The following is a 20,057-nucleotide window of genomic DNA, read 5'->3' as shown; positions in this document are numbered from 1 at the left end:
TGTGGCGGCTTAGACCAGCTCTTGTCAGATTAAACCCTTCTATCAATTACAGCGGCTCCTACGTCACACCGGCACGCGCAAACCCGTAAACCCAATCAGACGAGTTCAAGTCTCCGCCGGTTTTACCGCAGTGTGTGTGTGTGTCGGTTTAACATCGACATTTAAACGTTGAAACCTGAAGGGGAACGCGTTTACCTTCACACGTTAAATAATCCCCTCTCTCTCTCTCTCTCTCTCTCTCTCTCTCTCTCTCTCTCTCTCTCTCTCTCTCCCCGACGCTCTGCTACATCACGCAATACGCACAGCATCCAGCGCGCGCGCTCACAAGCAGTTCTCACGCACTCCCACTGAGGAACGTGACAGAGGCGTTTTAACACTTGAGGGCGCAGTACAGATCTCGGTGGGGGGCTCACGACCCCCCACTCCTTGTTTCTATTCACAGTTCCTGCATTAATGTCTGAAAACATGAATGGTTTCGTTTCCGTTAAACAGCAGTAACACAACAACAACAAAGACGTTTACATTGCCTTTACTTGCATCGGAGGTTTATAATTATAGATTTATAATAACAATAATTGAATGGAAGTGAAAGCTCTGAATAACGCTGGCATTTAAGTTTTGTTAGTTGTCAGTGCTGTAGATCACTTTTAGGAAAATTAACCTCTGACAGATTATTGGCTATTAATAGCATTGATAATGGGGATTGTGAGCCGTGACGTGCAGCAGAGGATATTGAAGAGCACGGTCAGCATTCACAGGATATAACTGAGACACAGACAGACAGAGAGATAGACAGACAGGTGTACAAACATAACACTTAAACATCACAGTCTAACACAAAGTCAGTCTAACTTCAGGGAGATCAACGTGTCCATTTAGGAAACACAAGTGATGGTGAATCAGGTTCAGCTGCTTTGGTGTGAATGAAAGAGACAACAGGTAGAATGGAGGGACAGCAGGACGAGAACCAACAAGGAGGTTCTGATGTGGAGAACACAGACAGCTGCTCTCTCCTTCTCCTTCCTGACTGCTTCTTCTCTAGTTCTGGTTCTTCTGGTCTCCTTGTCACTACTAGGAGCATGAGGTGGAACCTGCAGCCCGATTCAGGTTCACAGTTAGTCCAGCTCCTCCAGGATCCACATCCATACGTGAGGTCATGAGAAGGTTTGCTGATTGTCCCAGCACAGTCTCAAGAGCCTGGAGGAGGACCAGGAGACCGTTACACCAGGACAGCTGGGCAGGGCCGTACAAGCCAGCAGCAGGACCAGTATGTGCTCCTTTGTGGAGGAGGACCAGGAGGAGCATGGTGTTCTTTGAGAACACCAGATCTGGCAGGTCGATCATTGGTCCCCGTTCTCCTCACTCTTCCTGGGTTCCTCCTGGTGCAATGGGTCCTGGGTTCCTCCTGGTGCAGTGGGCCCTGGGTTCCTCCTGGTACAGTGGGCCCTGGGTTCCTCCTGGTGCAGTGGGCCCTGGGTTCCTCCTGGTCCAGGACTAGCCCATGCTCATGTGAGTGTAGTTCCTGGATGATGAAGCCCTGACTTTCTGACCTATGGGATGTTATGTATCGGTGCATATGACTACAAAGTCAGTCTGTTTTACTTTTATTTCATTTACATTTACATTTAGGTCATTTAGCAGACGCTTTTGTCCAAAGCGACTTACAATAAGTACATTTGTCAAAAGAAGGAAACAAGGAAACCACAACGTATCAATCACAGGTGAGTCTTGAGCCTTTTTCGGAAAATGGCAAATGACTCAGCTGTCCTGACATTAGTCGGGAGTTCGTTCCACCACTGAGGCGCCAGAACAGAGAAGAGTCTGGACTTTGCTGAGCGACATTTGTTTGATTTCAGCGATGGTGGTACCAGCCGGCCAGCTGAAGTAGAGGAGCGAAGTGCTCGCTTCGGGGCATGAGGTTTGACCAGTGTTTGAAGGTAGATGGGTGCCATTCCATTGATGGCCCTGAAGGCCAGTGCATCGTCTTGAATTGGATGCGTGCTGCAACAGAGAGCCAGTGGAGGTCACGGAGGAGGGGGGTCACATGGGAGAATTTGGGTAGATTGAAGATAAGGCGTGCTGCAGCGTTCTGGATACGCTGCAATGGTTTAATCGCAGAGGCCGGGAGTCCGGCCAGGAGAGAGTTGCAGTAGTCAAGGCGGGAGATGACCAGTGCTTGGACCAAGAGTTGCGTTGCATCCTTTGTGAGGAAGGTCCGAATCCTGCGGATGTTGTAGAGGGCAAATCTGCAGGATCGGGCCACAGCAGTGATGTTGGGGGTGCAGGATAGTTGGTCATCGAGGATTACACCCAGGTTCCTCGCAGTTGACGACGGCAATACTGTGATGCCCTCGACAGTGACCGACAGGTCCATGCGAGGGCAGTCTTTCCCTGGGATGAGGAGGAGTTCGGTTTTATTCAGGTTAAGCTTGAGGTGATGTGCAGTTGTCCAGACAGAGACGTCAGCCAGACATTCCGAGATGCGAGTTGCAATGTGAGTGTCAGAGGACGGGGGAAAAGAGAGGAACAGCTGGGTGTAGTAGTAGTAGTAGATTTTATTTGGACATGGACATGGACATGACAATGTCATTGGACGAACCAGATGCATTGTTTACAGTGTATTATCATAAATGCTAGTTTACAACACCTGTCCACAGGAGGCTTTTCAAAAACAACAAAAGAAACTAAACAAGACAGAAACAAGATCAAATACTGATAAAAAACTGATACTGATAATTAAAAAGAGTAAAAATGCAGTATACAGTAGAGTACAGAGCAGCAATATAATGAGTCGAATATATATATAGGCTACGTAGGGAAAAACAAAGGCAGCATGATCAAACAATAAACCAGTTGTAAATTATTTGTGTGAGCACTGTTGATTTGATTTGAGCCGTTGTTTAAGTTCTCTGTTAAAAGTGTTGCTGTTAGTCTCTAGTTTTAGACTAGTGGGCAAGAGGTTCCATAGTTTTGCCCCCTTTGCAGAGAAGACAGACTGACCGAAAGATGTCCTGTACATGGGAACAAGACAATCACCATTGATGGAGGCTCGTGTATTTGCCCGACGAGAGCTCTGACGTCTGATGGCCAATTCAGACAACAGTGGTGACACATGGTTATTTACACACTTGAAAAACAATTGAAGATTACTAAAATTAATAAAGTTATCAAAGGTGAAAAGGTTGTGTTTTTTTAGAATGCCGCAGTGATGCCATCTCATGGGTTTCCGGTCCATGACTTTTATTGTCTGTTTGTATATGGAAAAGATAGGTTTTAATGCAGTAGAAGAAGCTTGTGACCATGATGTGATGCAGTATGACAAATGAGAAAAAATCATAGCATGCATAAATAATTTGGCCGTTTGACATGAAAAGTCCCTTCTTATGAAACGGAAACAGTTTAGATTTAGTTTTACCTTTTTTGCAACATACTTAATCTGCGTAACAAATTTTAAATTCTGATCCAGGATGATGCCCAGATATTTTACTTCATTTACTGATTCAATTAATTCATTTTTGATCCGTACCTCGAAAACATCGGTGATAGGCCTATTACGGATGGAGAAGCACATAGAGACGGTTTTCTTCACATTAATGGTCAACTGAGACAGCTCAAGCCATTTTGAAATGCTGAGTAATGCTTGTGTCAGGTGCTCACCTGCTAAGCTGGGTGTTTTACTGGACACATGGATAACAGTGTCATCAGCATACATTTGACAGTTGGACCCCGGACAGCAGTTTGGTAGGTCATTGATATACATAGAAAACAACAGTGGACCATGCATTGCGTAGCAATGGTAGGAGAATCCATGCGATGTGATAACAGAACCTAGTGATCTGGTGTATAGTGAGAACAGAAGCGGTCCTAATACTGAGCCTTGAGGGACACCCGTGTCCAGAGAACAGGGTTTGGACATAGAGCCATTCCATGTGACCTGAAAGGTGCGATTTGTCAGGTATGATGTAAACCAGGTGAGAGCTGAGTCAGTTATGCCAAGTTCAGCCAGAGTGGAGAGGAGGATTTGGTGATTGACTGTGTCGAACGCAGCAGATAGGTCGAGGAGAATGAGAACGGAGGAGTGGGACGAGGCTCTGGCGTCTCGCAGGGACTCGGTCACTGTGAGGAGGGCCGTCTCAGTGGAGTGAGCAGTCCTGAATCCTGATTGATTAGGGTCTAGGAGGTTGTTCAGCGAGAGATACGATGACAGTTGGTTGTAGGCGGCACGTTCCAAGGTTTTAGAGAGGAATGAAAGAAGAGATACAGGTCTGTAGCTTTGGATGTCAGTAGCGTCTAGGGTGGGTTTTTTAAGGAGAGGCTTCACGGTAGCTGTCTTAAAATCCGCTGGAATGACACCTGAGGTGAGGGAGGAGTTGATCAGGGTGGTGAGGAATGGCAAGATGTCGTGTGAGATGTCTTGGAGAAGAGAGGAGGGAATCGGGTCGAGGGAGCAGGTGGTGGCACGGTTAGATGTAACAAGTGCGTGAACGTCTTCAGAGGTGAGGGGGGTAAAGCTGGTAAGACCATCCGAGTTGAGAGTTGGGGGAGATGTCTTCTGGGAGGGAATAGGCGTAAATGAGGAGCTGATGTCATTTACTTTCTTGGTAAAGTAAGTAGCAAAGTCATCGGCAGTAAGGAAGGAAGGGGGGGGAGGGGTAGGAGGGGTGAGGAGGGAGGAGAACACGGAGAAGAGTTTCCTGGGGTTGGAGGCAGAAGAGTTGATCTTTGCCAGGTAGAAGGCAGATTTAGCTGCCGAAACAGTTGAGGTGAAGTCAGAGAGGAGGTGGTGGTAGTGAGTAAGGTCCTCGTGCTGGCCCGATTTCTTCCATTTTCTCTCTGACGCTCGCAACAATGATCTGTTGGTTCGCAGATTTCCAGTGTGATTTAGAATCCTGCCCCCAGCGGGAGGATGGTTTTGGTTTCCATTGACTGTTGTGATGTCATTTTGTTTTCAATAAATCATACAATGTACAGCAGTAGATTTTCAACTTGAATAAGTTCAACAAGATTTACATTCACATTTACATTTAGGTCATTTAGCAGACGCTTTTGTCCAAAGCGACTTACAATACGTACATTTGTCAAAAGAAAGTGTGATGTAAGTGTTCCCTTATTTTAAAAATAAAACAGTGTATTTGTATTAAAATTAGACTGGGTAAACGTTGCCAACCTTTTTAGTTTGGTGATTTGATTTGTCTGTATCAGTGGGGGGCCAGGCTGGGACCATTGCTCACATATTGGTGGAACAGAAACCGTCAATTTTTCTGCATGGCAAATCGGGATGGCCACTGGTCTAGATAAATACTCCAATGGAAATAATAAAGAAATTCTTTAAAAATGTGAAAATGTAACCAAACACATAGGTCTGTCTGTCTGTCTGTCTGTCTGTCTGTCTCTGTCTGTCTGTCTGTTGAGACTTTAATAACTTGTGGTTATAGTTATCTACGAGCACCGCCTCCTGAGTGTTACTAGATGGCATCAAGGGTCCACAAATTATCAGCAGGTCTTGTAATATGTTATTTTCTAGAAATATTTTTGTGGGTTATTTCTTTTAAAACCAAAGGTTTTGGTTGACACCGACACCTTCCATCATGAATTGCTTAATTTGTGTGTGTGTGTGTGTGTGTGGGGGGGGGGGGATACAGACAGGTCCCTATCCTGCATGTCTGTGGGAGGAGGCCGGAGACTCCACACAGAAGGAACCCGAATCGGGAATCGAACCACGGACCCTCTCTTAATCTTTTAGTAAACCCATTCATATTTTTAAGAAAGCTAATCTGAATCTTAAATATGCAAATTTCCCACTAATTAAGCTAAATGTGTTATTTCTAATCCTTTATCATGTATATATATGTATATATATGTATATATAGGCCTATATACAGTATACAGTATATCCTCTAATATTGGCCTGTATTCTATTTCCGGCCGGTCTCGCTGTCGGCGGAAGTAAATAACGGCCGGTCTCTAATGGGGCAAGTGTCTACAGGCAGCGTTATTTCCACACTTCCCATTCAATAGGCGAATTCGACTTGATGTAGCCGCCTGCAGCGCGCTACCTAACGTGATGTATTGTGGGTTGAAAGCGATGCATTGTGTCTAGAATTGGGCGCGTTTCGGATCGCATGCATTTGCGCCGATGCATGCACGAGACTTGAGAGGATCCGCCGGAACTCGTCATAAACACGCCAAGTTCTCACCACGTCAAGTCGGACACAGGTGCACTTCACGGACCTTTTTTTTTATTTTTTTTTATTCAAACTTTATTAATAATTGTATACATAACAAAAACTATCGCGCCAGGGGAAACTTCACGGACTTTGCACAAAGAATATGGCCTGCCCAGTGGCGCTGGCTTTCTTCGTCGCTGACGAACTCGAGCCGAGGCATTTGAACTCCCCTTGTTGACGGAGACTGAGGAATTTTCTCACGTGGGAAATACCACGTGATAATTCTAACCAACTAGGGCAACGTTGAGGGGAGTGTCTTATGTCCGCACTTATTTCAGACCATCTGCAGAGAAAAGCATGCGAAGGGAGGTACCCTGGAGATACCGCGAGTTTTTAAAGTCATGTGACATGTCGCAAAGGGAAGTTATCACCAGCATTTGTGACGTTTTTTTCCCAGAATGCCTTGTTTTGCGAGGCAAATGCATGCGCATGCTTGATTCGAAACAAGCCTATTGTGTCCGACTTAGCAGCCGACTGCAAAGACGTCACAGGCTCGCGACCATATCACGTGACCCAAAACATCGCGGGAACAAGTTTTTAAGAGGCGCTTCTTGCAGCGATTGGCAGCGCGGTCCACGGTGGCTGCAACTGGCTTGTCCACACCTCCGCTACAGCGGAATGGTTCTCATTGGTTAAAAGTTCAATGACGTGTGTTCAGGTCCGCACTCGGCGGCCACCTTGTGGTGAAATTATACTTTTTATTTTGGTCGCATTGATCTCATGGCTTGATCTAAAGTTCCGTGCATTGTGTTGTGAGTAGGCCTATTATATGTGAGGTCTGGTTAATACAAACATAGAATGATAATACAAATATACTGGGAAAAAATAATGCCTTCCACATGTTGCCTTGCATGTGTGTGTGTGTATGTATGTATTTATGTATATACAGTATGTATGTGTGTGTGTGTGTGTGTGTGTGTGTGTGTAATATATATATATATATATAAAACATATCCTCTTTGGTTTGCTGCTGTGTTCTATCGCTTGAGCACTATAGTCACGTTGACTTTGTTGTCCGACTTGACGGCGTTTGGCTGCCGTCTCTTTTAGAGCCCGCCCCATCAGACACCTGCAGCTCTCGTCGGCGTGGTAAGTCAAGTCAAGTCAAGCCAAGACCATCCCGAACAAGCCTATTGTCAGCCGTGCAATGCCTTCGCATCGGGGAGATTTTGACTGAAATTTCTTATTTACAGATAGTGTTGCTTTCGTTAACGAAAATAACGAAAAATATCGTCGTCAACGAACCTTTATTACGTGAGGAAAACGAGACGAGAGGCAACGAAAATGCTGGTCATGTGACGATAACGATTATTAAATATATAATGCAATATTGTAGATGAATAAAAAGGAGACTAAATGTGGTTTACAAAATAAAAACTTTGCTAAAATGTGTATTCATTTTCGATGACCAAAACGAGGCGAGACCAAATGTTATAACGTTGTTTCGTAGTCGCGTTATTATCAGTAGGCAAGATGAACTGCCCCTCGCCTGGAAAGCAGACGAGAGCAGGCGGAGCAGCAGGAGGCGGAGCCTAAACACTGCTCTCCAGTCGGACAGTTTCCATCAGCCTTTTGACAGGAATTTTTGATTTGACAGGAAATCATAGAAAAAGTTACATCCTGTTAGACGCAATCTGTAGGCTATCTGAAGTTTGCGACCACCAGTGTTGGGAGTAACGCGTTACAAAAGTAATGCATTACTGTAATGCATTACGTTTTGCTGTAACGCGGTAATGTAAGGCATTACAAAAAAAAAAAAGGTAATATTTTACTCGGTACAAATCTCAGTAACGCGCGTTACAATGCAGTTTAAACCCGAAATCAGCTACATTCGCGATCGCGAGATGGGCATGCTCCACTTTTGGAAAAGTGTGAAAGCCGGCCCGTGTAACCAGTGGTGTAGTGGAGGGTATACGCAGGTATACGGGGTATACCCACTTCTTTTTCTGGTGGTTTACAGTATACCCACCTATCAGCCAGAAAGCCATTGGAATATATGGGAGAGTATACCCACTTCCTCCTCTGTAACCTACCCATCTACCTAGCAGTACACCCACCTCATCAACTACCACCACACCACTGCGTGTAACTCTACACTATGTTAATTAATCGCTGTTGTTAGCAGGCTCCATGAGCTGGACACCGACTCATGGAGCGGCTCCCGATCGGTCAGAGCGCAGCCGACCCCGGCAGTCACACCGAGGATCAACAGCTGAGGGGCGGCGGCGAAGGGGCGGAGGCTCCGATTCTCTCTGTCGGTTTTGAACCGCTTTTATGTCCGCGTCATAACGCTTTTGGTGTGTGTTTAAAACAGTAGGTTTACTTCAAAACGCGAGCGTCAGACGCTGTCAGAGCGTTTATTTAGAGCTCCCCCTAAATGTCTCAGGTAGGCTTTCAGGTAATTTCGCAGCATAACACAGCGCCTTCCGGGTCATTAAAAAAGACATACGGCAAATCTGGAATGAAAAATGGCACTGTTATTTCATCCCCGAATCCCATTCATGAACACAATATCTAATATCAGTTAACGAGTCGTTTTCCGTTTCTCGTTTTCCGTTTTTACGAATAACGGGATACGAGTCATTTTCTGTTTTTCGTTCTTTTATTTTGAAGCGAAAAACATCACATCCTGCTGTGTAATGAGCTGCATTGAACACAAGAAGATCTATTGAGAACAAAAAATCCATATTTCCTTTTATTTTGGCGAAAAGTAATGCAAAAGTAATGTAAAAGTAGTGTAATGCCTTACAATTCAAAGACAGTAATATTGTAATGTAACTAATTACTTTGAAATGACAGCAACAAGTAATAAATAATGCATTACGCTTTTGAAGTAACTTGCCCAACACTGGCGACCACATTCACATTTATTTATATTTGTTCATAAATATCTGTTGAAATCAGAATCAGAATACTTCATGTCATGTCATGTCATGTCATGTCAAACAAACTTCTCAACTACCATACAGGAAGCTCCAGGCCAGACCCTGCTTAGCTTCTGCGATCCGTCAGATCAGGCTACACATGTCTTCTCACAATGTCAATGAGATCCTTAATTCCATTTTGGAACCGGGTTGGTTCATAGTTGACAGTATTGTCAAAGAGTTCAGAAAAGTCGCCTTACTGCTGTCCAAATTCATGTTGAGCTGTTATCTGGCTTTCAGATGTGGAGAATGGGTTTCTTGCGAAAACAATATAAAATATCTTTCAACAAGAAAAAAAGATTTGTTTACGTTAAATGGATAAAGGTTAACAGATGCGCAATGTTCAGCTGTCAGAAATTAAAAACTAGCCTCACAAGCTCAGAGCCGGACAATGACCACCGTCCTGATACAATTAACTCTGACCGGGACTTTAGGTTTTGTTGAGCCGGATTATGAACACAGAGCCTGGAGATGTTGAGCCTCCTTCGTAGTAAAGCCCCGAGGTCTACTCTTCATGTAACAACTGCGCCATCCTTGTGGCTAAACATCAACTGCACTGAAGTCATCATAACTTCATAAATTCTCATTTTCAAATTATTATGAATAGTATTATTTTTATTTGAAGCCGGGTCAGTCTTGACTGTGGGTGTTAGGGACCTCTGTGTCTGCTAGTGTCTATAATACAGTAATAGGTTTTGTCTACATTATCAAACGGAAGAACTTTTATTTTGAAGACCACAGGGTAAGGAAGCACACTAATCAATCAGAGGAAAAACGGCTTGTTTCTGGTTTCTGCTTGTGTCAATTACTCCCAGAATACAGACTGATAAAACGTACCTTGGTCATCAGGGACGGTCCGTGTATCATCTGATCATTCAATTATTCCATTTAATCTGAAAAACTAAACTAACTTTCTGTTTTTCTGTATGCACCAAACATTGAAGACGGGTGTTTATTTTCCTATTTTCAGCCTAAAACGGAAAATATAATAAACAAGGAAACCAAAACGAAATAATGAATGTAATTTCCATTTTCCGTTATTGTTATACCATTTCACATGGTACATTTCTGTTGTGTGGTCACGCTTTGCGCAGTGTATAGTCCGGTATCTGGTCGCTAAATATGTGGACCGGAAACCCAACAGGTAGCGTTACACGTGCTGAAATGGATGCTTCGTTTGTGCTTTTCAAGGCCGCCAGAAGAGTCACACTAAAAGAGGAGCACATGACGGAAAAGATTGCTAAAATATTTCAGGCAGTATGGTCTTCAAACGTTGCTTAACGTTTACACACAATCATATGTAACGTTAGTCAGCTAACTAATTCTAGTTTGCTAGCATTAAGTTTTACTTACAGAATGTGTGACATTGGGTGAACTTAGACAGCTAGTTAAGTGCAAAGTTATGGGATACGAACAGCCTCCCATCACCCGTAACCCCACACAACCGAGTTTATTAGGTCCACCAAGATAAATCTAATTCTGTCTAATGCAACAGTCCTGCTATCATACCTTCATATAGGTTATTATGTTCAGTTGACTGACTGACTGACTTGCTTTTATTGTCATTGTTACAGGAACAACGAGATTATGTACAGCAGTCCCCAAGGTGCAGTTTCAAAATTTACATAACAACCTATACATAACTTTACAAATAAATATATATATAGAAATATATATATATATATGTAGAAAAATAAAAATAAAAATAAGAATAAAAATAAAAAGTGGATGAGTGCAGAGAGGTATACATTGTATACATTATTGGCATCAGGCATATTCATGGGATATGTTATTTCAAGATGTTGTTATTGCACATTGTTATTGCACATTTTTTTTTTTTTTTTTTACATTCAGGGATTAAATATGATATATGTTCAGTGTGTATGTTCAGTTCACAGTTCCTTGATTTCTTGGTTCTCAGTTATCCATGTATAGTGCATTGTCTGCTCCCTCTGCTATTTCCAGTGGCCGAGTTGAGCGCTTTAATGGCTTTGGGATAGTGGCTATTTTTCAGTCTGTTTGTGGATGCAGGGTATATTCTGTATCTTTTGCCCGAGGGCAGCAGTTAGAAATGTCTGTGACCGGGGTGGGTAGGGTCTTTCAGGATGCTGTTTGCCTTCCTGAGACAGCGTGTGCTGTACAGTTCCTCCAGGGAGGGGAGGGGGGTATCAGGGGGGCATCTGATGATTTCCTGGGCGGTGTCCACGACTCTCTGTAGAGACTTCCTCTCTGCAGCTGTGCAGCTCCAAAACCACACTCCAGTGCGGACACTCTCGATGGAGCACCGGTAGAAGGACACCATCAGCTCCCTAGAGAGGTTGTTCTTCCTGAGGACTCTCAGGAAGTATAGCCTCTGGTGTGCTTTCTTAAGGATAGCCGAGGTGTTGGTGCTCCATGACAGGTCGTCGTCGAGGTGGACGCCCAGGAAGCGGAAGTTGGAGGTTATCTCCACCTCATCTCCGTTGATGACCAGGGGCTGAATGTCTGTCTTCTTCTTCCTCCTGAAGTCGATGATCAGTTTCAGTTTGTGTTGAAACTGTATAGAGAGGTGAACAGGGAAAAATAACTGGAGTACACTGAGTGCACTTGTGTAACATTGGGAAACTTGAACACACTGCTAACCTAAACAATCTCATTCCTGTTCTCTCAAAATCAAAGTCAACCTCAAAGCCTGTCAATAACACCATCAGGATGGGTCTGCTAAATGTTAGGTCTCTTAATAACAAATCATTTTTAGTCAATGATTTTATTACCACTTCTAAACTTGATTTTATGTTTTTAACTGAAACATGGCTAGAACAAAATAACAGTGCAAGCATTCTGATCGAGACAGCACCCCCCAACTATAACTTTATTGATGTTTGTAGATCTGGGAAAAGAGGTGGAGGGGTTGCTGCTATATTTAAAAATACATTTCAGGGGAAACAGATGTCACTTGGTGTTTTTCCATCATTCGAATATCTTTGTGCTGTGTTGAAATGCTCTCCCAGAGTTCTCCTGTTAATTATTTACAGGCCACCTAAATATTCGTCAAATTTTTTCGATGATTTTGCTGAATTATTGTCTAGCATCTCCACTGATTTTGACTGCCTAGTTATAACTGGTGACTTTAATTTTCATATTGATGATTTGAATGACAAGGGTGCAAAAGAACTTTTTAATATTCTAGACACATTTGACCTTTCTCAAGATGTGAAAGAGGCTACTCATTGTAAGGGACACACCCTGGACCTGATTATCACAAAAGGTCTCCATGTTTCTGATGTTTTTGTGACTGATCCTTCATTGTCTGATCACTTCTGTGTTTTCTTTAATATTTCTTTCATTCCTGACACACAAACAGAATCAAATAAGGTCAAAAAGCGGTACATCAATGAACATGCCAATGTACTCTTTAAAAATGCCATCTCCTCGTTACCACCTCTAAACCCATGTCATGCTGATGATCTTGTAAACATCTTTAATTCCAAAATTCTGAATGTCATAGATGTCATTGCACCTGCTACGGTTAAAACAATTTCTGGTAAGCAAAAGGCACCCTGGAGAAAAGCTGCTGTTGTGACAGCCCAGAGAAGAAAGTGCAGGAAGGCTGAACGAATCTGGCAGAGTACTAAACTTCATATTCACCATGACATCTATAAAGAGAGCCTTCGGGCCTACAATTTAGTCTTAAAAAGTGCGAGAGAAACATACTTCTCCAATATCATAAACAACAACACTAATAAGGCGAAAACCCTATTTGCAACTGTTGACAGACTGACCAACCCCCCAACACAAATACCAGCTAAACTCCACTCCACACAGAAATGCAATGAGTTTGCATTCTTTTATACTAATAAAATTGAAGGCATCAGACGCGCCATCAATATCTCAAACAAAAAAGTTGGATCACCACCCTGTTCAGGCAAAAGTAACACAGCAATGATGGCAAGCTTTAATGCCATAGACTCTAAAACTCTAGTGGAAACGGTGACAAATCTAAAATCATCCACCTGCTGCCTTGATGCTTTACCTACCAACTTTTTAAAGAATGTTTTTGACTGCCTATCAATAGACGTATTGCAAATAGTTAATAACTCCATTCAATCAGGCAATTTCCCAAAGGCCTTCAAAACTGCAGTCATTAAACCTCTTCTAAAAAAGCGGAGCCTAGATGCCTCTATTATCAACAACTACAGACCAATTTCAAATCTACCCTTCATAAGTAAAATAATTGAGAAAGTTGTCCTCCAACAACTAAATCACTTCCTGGCTTCAACTGGCTGCCACAACAACTTCCAGTCAGGATTTCGACCTTTTCATAGCACCGAGACGGCCCTTATTAAAGTTGTAAATGACATCCGTCTTAACACAGACTCTGGCAAAACTTCAATATTAATGCTATTAGACCTCAGTGCTGCATTTGACACTGTCGACCACTCAATACTCTTGGACAGGTTGGAAAACTGGGTGGGGCTCTCAGGCACAGTCTTAAACTGGTTCAAGTCATATCTACAAGATAGGAACTATTTTGTTTCCATTGGCGACTTTGTATCAGAACCTACCAATGTAACGTGTGGAGTCCCCCAAGGTTCAATCTTGGGGCCAACTTTATTCAACATCTACATGCTCCCACTAGGACAAATCATGCAAAAATAATAACATTGACCACCATTGCTATGCCGATGACACCCAAATCTATGTAGCACTATCACCAAACGACTATCGCCCCATAGATCTTCTGTGCCAGTGCATTGAGCAAGTCAAAGACTGGATGTGCCAAAACTTCCTACAACTAAATGAGGACAAAACTGAGATAATTGTTTTTGGTGCTAAAAAAGAAAGGTTTAAAGTAATTCAACACCTTCACTCTCTGTCCCTGAAAACCTCAAACAAAGCCAGAAATCTTGGGGTTATTATGGATTCTGATTTACATTTCGACAGTCACGTTAAATCAGTAACAAAATCAGCCTACTATCACCTAAAAAATGTAGCAAGACTTAGAGGGCTCATGTCAGCTCAAGACTTAGAAAAACTTGTACATGCCTTTATTACTAGTAGGCTAGACTACTGTAATGGTCTCCTTGCAGGTCTTCCGAAAAAAAACTGTCAGGCAGCTACAGCTTGTTCAGAACGCTGCTGCTAGAGTTCTTACAAAGACCAAAAAATGTGAGCACATTACACCAATTCTTAAATCCTTACATTGGCTCCCTGTATGTCAGAGGATTGATTTCAAAATCCTCCTGCTCACATATAAATCACTACATGGTCTAGGACCGAAGTATATCACTGATATGCTCCCACTACATAAGACTTCTAGACCACTAAGATCTTCTGAGACCAATCTGTTAGTGATTCCCAGAGTAAACAACAATCACGGGAGAGCATCATTTAGTCACTATGCAACAAATGGCTGGAATAAACTTCCTGAAGATGTTAGACTTGCCCCAACTCTGACCACTTTTAAAACTAGACTGAAAACTTTTATGTTCACCATAGCTTTCTGCTAAATCTTTTAATGTCTGCACTGTTTTTAATTATTGCAAATATGTTTTTATTCTCTTTTCTTTCTGTAATGCATTTTTAATTTTTTTTATTATTTTCTTTTAATTCTTCTATTTTTTTTCTTTTTCTTCTCACTTTGTTTTATGATGTGAAGCACTTTGAGTCTGCCTTGTGTATGAAATGTGCTATACAAATAAAGTTGCCTTGCCTTGCCTTGCCTATATGAAGTACAAAGAGACTATATTTTCATCAAGCGTCTAAAAATACATGCTTACAATTAAAAAAATATGAATAAATCGTTTATTTTGTTTAACAATGACTGGCCATATTGTTGTCTAAAGCTCCCAGTTGGGTGAGTGGTGATGCACCTACCCTTGAATGTGGGCATCGCAGGTTCACATCCTGGTGTTTTTTTTTTTTTTTTTTGCCTGTATAATTGTCTTTAGATCAGAGAATTAGACCAACATTTTACCTTAACTATGATAAATTTGTCATACAATTTCCCCAGAACCCAAATATAACTTGCAAAAACATGATAGGCATAAAGATGTTATTATTAATAGCATGATATAGATGACAAAGGCATTGCTGCTTGCAATTTTCAGCCACATAAATTCCTTTCAGGTGAGTTCATTAATAGGTTCATTGAATGTGTTCATTGAATTGTTGAGATAAATGTGTTGGTCAATGACGATGCATTTACTAGGCCTATCTAAAAAAAAGGGAGAGAGAGAGAGAGAGAGAGAGTGTTCAGGCCAAAGAAAGAAGTTTCACAAAGTTCCATAGTCGGGAATAGAACCGTGGCCGGCCGCGTGCAAAGCCAGTGCGTTACCACTACACTATCCTCACGTTCAAGAAATTGTTGTCAGTATTATATTAGAACATGTTACTCTTAACGGTACTTCCGTATTTAATCGCTCGGCAATTCTTGCCCAAGCAGCCTCGCGATTTTTATTTATCACTACAGTATTCCCTTTTTCGGTTATGATGGGTTTGTACTCCTCGTACAGTTCCATCAATCATTTTTTCTCTGGTCTTTTCTGCCTTTTTCTCGATGATTCGACATTCACGGTTCTGGTCTGGCTTCATATCCCGTGAACGGCGTAACACACGACAACGTTAACCTGGCTTGAATTAGCCTCAACAAGGCGCGGCTGAAATGCGTTAATGGAATGGGTTTAGCCGCAAGTGGAAGTTGGCTTTAGTTCTAACCAGGCTTAACCAGGTAAGCATCGCTTTAATTAGCAATTTGGTGGAATACCCCTCAGAACCGTGAATGTCGAATCATCGAGAAAATGGCAGAAAAGACCAGAGCAAAAATTATTGATGGAACTGTATGAGGAGTATAAACCCATCATAACCAAAAAAGGGAATACTGTAGTGATAAATAAAAATCGCGAGGCTGCTTGGGCAAGAATTGCCGAGCGATTTAATACGGAAGTACCGTTAAGAGTAACTTGTTCTAATATAACACTGACTACTTTCTCTCTAATGTGAGGATAGTGTAGAGGTAATGCGCCGGCTTTACATGCGTACGGTTCAATTCCCGACTATGGAAGTTTCTTCCATAGTTGTTACTTTTTCTTTCTTTGGCCGGAAGTCTCTCTCTCTCTCTTTCTCTCTTTCTCTCTTTTTTTTAGATAGGCCTAGTAAATGCATCTACATTGACCAACTCATTTATCTCAACAATGTAATGAATACATTCAATGAACCTATTGATGAACTCACCTGAAAGGAATTTATGTGGCTGAAAATTGCATGCAGCAATGCCTTTGTCATTGGGATCTATAACATGCTATTATATCTATCATGTTTTTGCAAGTTATATTTCGGTTCGGGGGAAATTGTATGACATATTTATCATAGTTAAGGTAAAATGTTGGTCTAATTCTCTGATCTAAAGACAATTATACAGGCAAAAAAAACAAAAAAGCACACACATGAGATGTCCTTGCCGGGATGTGAACCTGCAATGCCCACATTCAAGGGCAGGTGCATCACCACTCACCCAACTGGGGGCTTTAAGTTACGATATGGCCAGTCGGTGTTAAACAAAATAAACGATTTATTCATATTTTTTAATTGCAAGCATGTATTTTTAGAAGCTTGATGCAAATATAGTCTGTTTGTACTTCATATATGTAATTTTGGTAATTTTTGGTCTTTCACGTGACGAAATCACGAGGACTAGGCTTGGCGGAACCTTTTGCTGGTACAGTTGTTACGGCCATTTGCATAACAATGCTGATCAAATTACCCTTCCACCCAGTGGAGAATGCTCTAAACTAAGCAGAAAAGGCTTAGGTAATGTACACACTGTATTTTTTTGAATGTGAGCATGCACTTGAGTTTTATGAACATTTGTCTATATCTGTATGCCACTGTGCAATGTGGAAAACAAGACAAATTAAAACTGCAAGCAGTGATGAAGGGCCCTCACAGACGGCGTCCCACGCGGAAATCTTGATCGCGCACACGGCACTCTTAAATATCAGGAGTATTACGGAGTCACACCTGATTCCCTTTTTCCATCTCAGTCACCTGTGCTATTTAAAACTATTGACTCTGTTATTAATCCACCCTCTACTGTCCTGTCTGATGCCTCCACCACAACCTGCGAAGAGTTTCTCTCTTTTTTTATAAACAAAGTGGCATCAGTCAGGCAGAATACCAGTAGTATGCTTATGTCCCCTGATAATGTGTGTGCTCCTCCTGCACAATCTGCCTTTTTCGAGAAATTTGAAACTATTTCCTTGCCATCCCTCATTAAGGTGGTTAGTGGCTTAAAACCCACTAAGTGTCCCTTAGACATTATTCCAGCCAAGTTTCTGAAGGAGGTTTTTAGTTCTATTGGATCAAGTTTGCTGGTTTTTATAAACACCTGTCTTAGCTCAGGGTCTGTCCCGGCTGCCTTCAAGCACGCTGTGGTTAGGCCCCTCCTCAAAAAAACACATCTTGAGCCCTCTGTACTGTCCAATTTTAGGCCTGTCTCCCACTTGCCTTTTCTTTCTAAGGTATTGGAAAAAGTTGTTTTTATTCAATTACAAACATTTTTAGAAATTCATTCCATTCTTGATAAATTTCAGTCTGGTTTCAGATCCAGACATAGCACCGAGTCAGCACTTTTGAAGGTGCATAATGATATTGCCTTGTCCGTGGATGCTGGGAACCCCGCTGTGCTGGTTCTGCTGGACCTCACAGCGGCTTTTGATACAGTTGACCATGCAATCCTTGTATCTCGCCTAGAGCACTATGTAGGCATCCGTGGCACCGCCCTCAAATGGTTTAGGTCGTACCTGGCAAATAGGAGCTTTTCTGTAATAATTGGTAACCTCTGCTCCTCACAGACATCCCTCTCTTGTGGGGTGCCACAGGGCTCTATTCTTGGCCCTATTCTGTTTTCCTTGTATATGCTACCGCTGGGATCAATTATAAGAAAACACAATCTGTATTTTCATTTTTATGCTGATGATCTACAGTTATATTTGCCCATGAGACCCAATGAAAACACTGCACTTACTCAGTTACTGGACTGTATCTCTGATGTAAAACAGTGGCTGGCTCGGAACTTTTTGCACCTGAACGACAGCAAAACTGAATGTATTCTGTTTGGCACACCATCTATGTCAAATGTTTTAACTACAAACTCTGGGACTCTGGCACCCTTTTTTAAACCACATGTTAAGAATCTTGGGGTAACATTCGACAGTGGGCTCAGATTCGATAAACAGATTAGGTCTGTTGTTAGCACAAGCTTTTTTCAGCTGCGTCTCCTGGCCAAAGTGAAGCCTTTTTTAAGTCGGCAGAACCTCGAGAAGACGATCCACGCTTTCATTAGTTCAAGACTGGACTATTGTAACGCACTTTATGTCGGCATCAGCCAGTCTTTAATCTCGCGTCTTCAACTTGTTCAGAACGCTGCTGCCCGCTTTTTAACAGGCACGTCCAGGCGTGAACACATTACCCCTGTACTGTGGTCACTCCACTGGCTTCCAGTTCGTTTTAGAATTGATTTTAAACTTTTATTGTTTGTTTTTTATGCCATTAATGGCCTGGCTCCCTCCTACCTGTCAGAGATTTTAACTGTCCGTGACCATGGCAGGGCCCTCCGTTCTTCCGGCCAGCTCCTGTTAGAAGTCCCAAGGTCAAGACTCAAACAGTGGGGCGATCGTTCTTTTGCTGTCACAGCTCCCAGGCTGTGGAACAGATTGCCCCCTGACATTCGCACCATTACTGACGTCAGCCTTTTTAAATCAAAGCTGAAGACACACTTTTTTAGATTGGCATTTAACTGTGACTAAGGTAGTCCTGCTCTTAGGCATACTTATTTTGCCTGTTTTTACTTAAATGCACTTTAGAGGGCCTCAAACACCCTGCAGCACTAGTAGCACTTTTCCTGTGTTTTCTTGCAGCACTGTGGCACTTTCTTGTGTTTTTATGTATTGTTTTAATGTATTATTTTATTGCTTTGATGTAAAGCACTTTGGGTACCGTCTGGCTATTGTAAAGTGCTATACAAATAAAATTTGATTGATTGATTGATTGATTGTGAACTCACAGAGAGAGGAGGGGGAAAAAAAAAAAGGAGTGTGGGCTGCCAAAGGAGGAGATTGAGGAGGGGTGCATGTCACTGAAAATATTTTATAAAGTTGATCATGTTGAATCAGATAAAAAAAATGGGGCTGCAGCCTGCATGGGACAACAGGGGGACATCAAAGGCTTAAACACATTTTAAAATCAACTGTTAGAACGATCTGAACGCCGTTACATGTGTAGCGAGCAGGATAACAGTTACAATTCAGGCAGTTTGTTTTTTTCATCCAGATGTCAGAAGCTGAAAGGACTTGTGCCCTCCCAGAAACATGTACTTCAGATGGATGTGAGACTGTTCCACGGTCTCCACCCGCTTCTTCATCATCCACATCACTGATGGGCACACCCATTGCCTCATCGAGCTGCACCCTCACCCATTGCCCCCCCAGCCATTTTGTCAGGTCCATCCCAGTCAGGTGCATCATCAGCCTGCACAGTTCTGCCCTCACCTGCTGTCCCCCAGTGCACACCTACACCCAACAGTCATGCAAGTCCCCAGTCCTCTCCTCTCACTGCTACTTCCCTCTCTTCAGTGATGGACACTGATGTAATATCACCAGTGATAGACTTGAACCCGTCACTCGTAAGTTATAAAACAATAACGCATTTTAGTATGTACTTTTGATCATTCAGACTGAAGTGAAGAGTAAAGAAAAATCTTAATGTGGAGTAATCTTCATTAAAAAGTCACTCTTTCAAGTTTAAAAGCTAAGCTCAGTAAAAGACAGCTGGATTTAAATGGTATCTCTTGTCAATCAACAGGAGGCAAGTTTGGATTCTGCACAGTGGCTGAATGCAGGCACCCCAAAGGTAAAGTTTAGCATGACAT

General features: G+C 42.4%; 1 protein-coding gene across 1 annotated transcript in view; it reads left to right on the top strand.

Annotated features, from left to right (window-relative positions):
• Window positions 1–20,057, top strand: part of LOC311031491 (ornithine decarboxylase-like) — a gene marked incomplete at its 3' end in the record, with an annotated part of 229,983 nt that overhangs the window by 145,410 nt on the left and 64,516 nt on the right. The gene's annotated exons all lie outside the window — the stretch shown is intronic.

The sequence above is a fragment of the Eutrigla gurnardus genome (assembly GCF_963514095.1).
Source record: "Eutrigla gurnardus genome assembly, chromosome: 20".
Taxonomy (NCBI): domain Eukaryota; kingdom Metazoa; phylum Chordata; class Actinopteri; order Perciformes; family Triglidae; genus Eutrigla; species Eutrigla gurnardus.
This window is presented reverse-complemented; position numbering and strand designations above follow the sequence as displayed.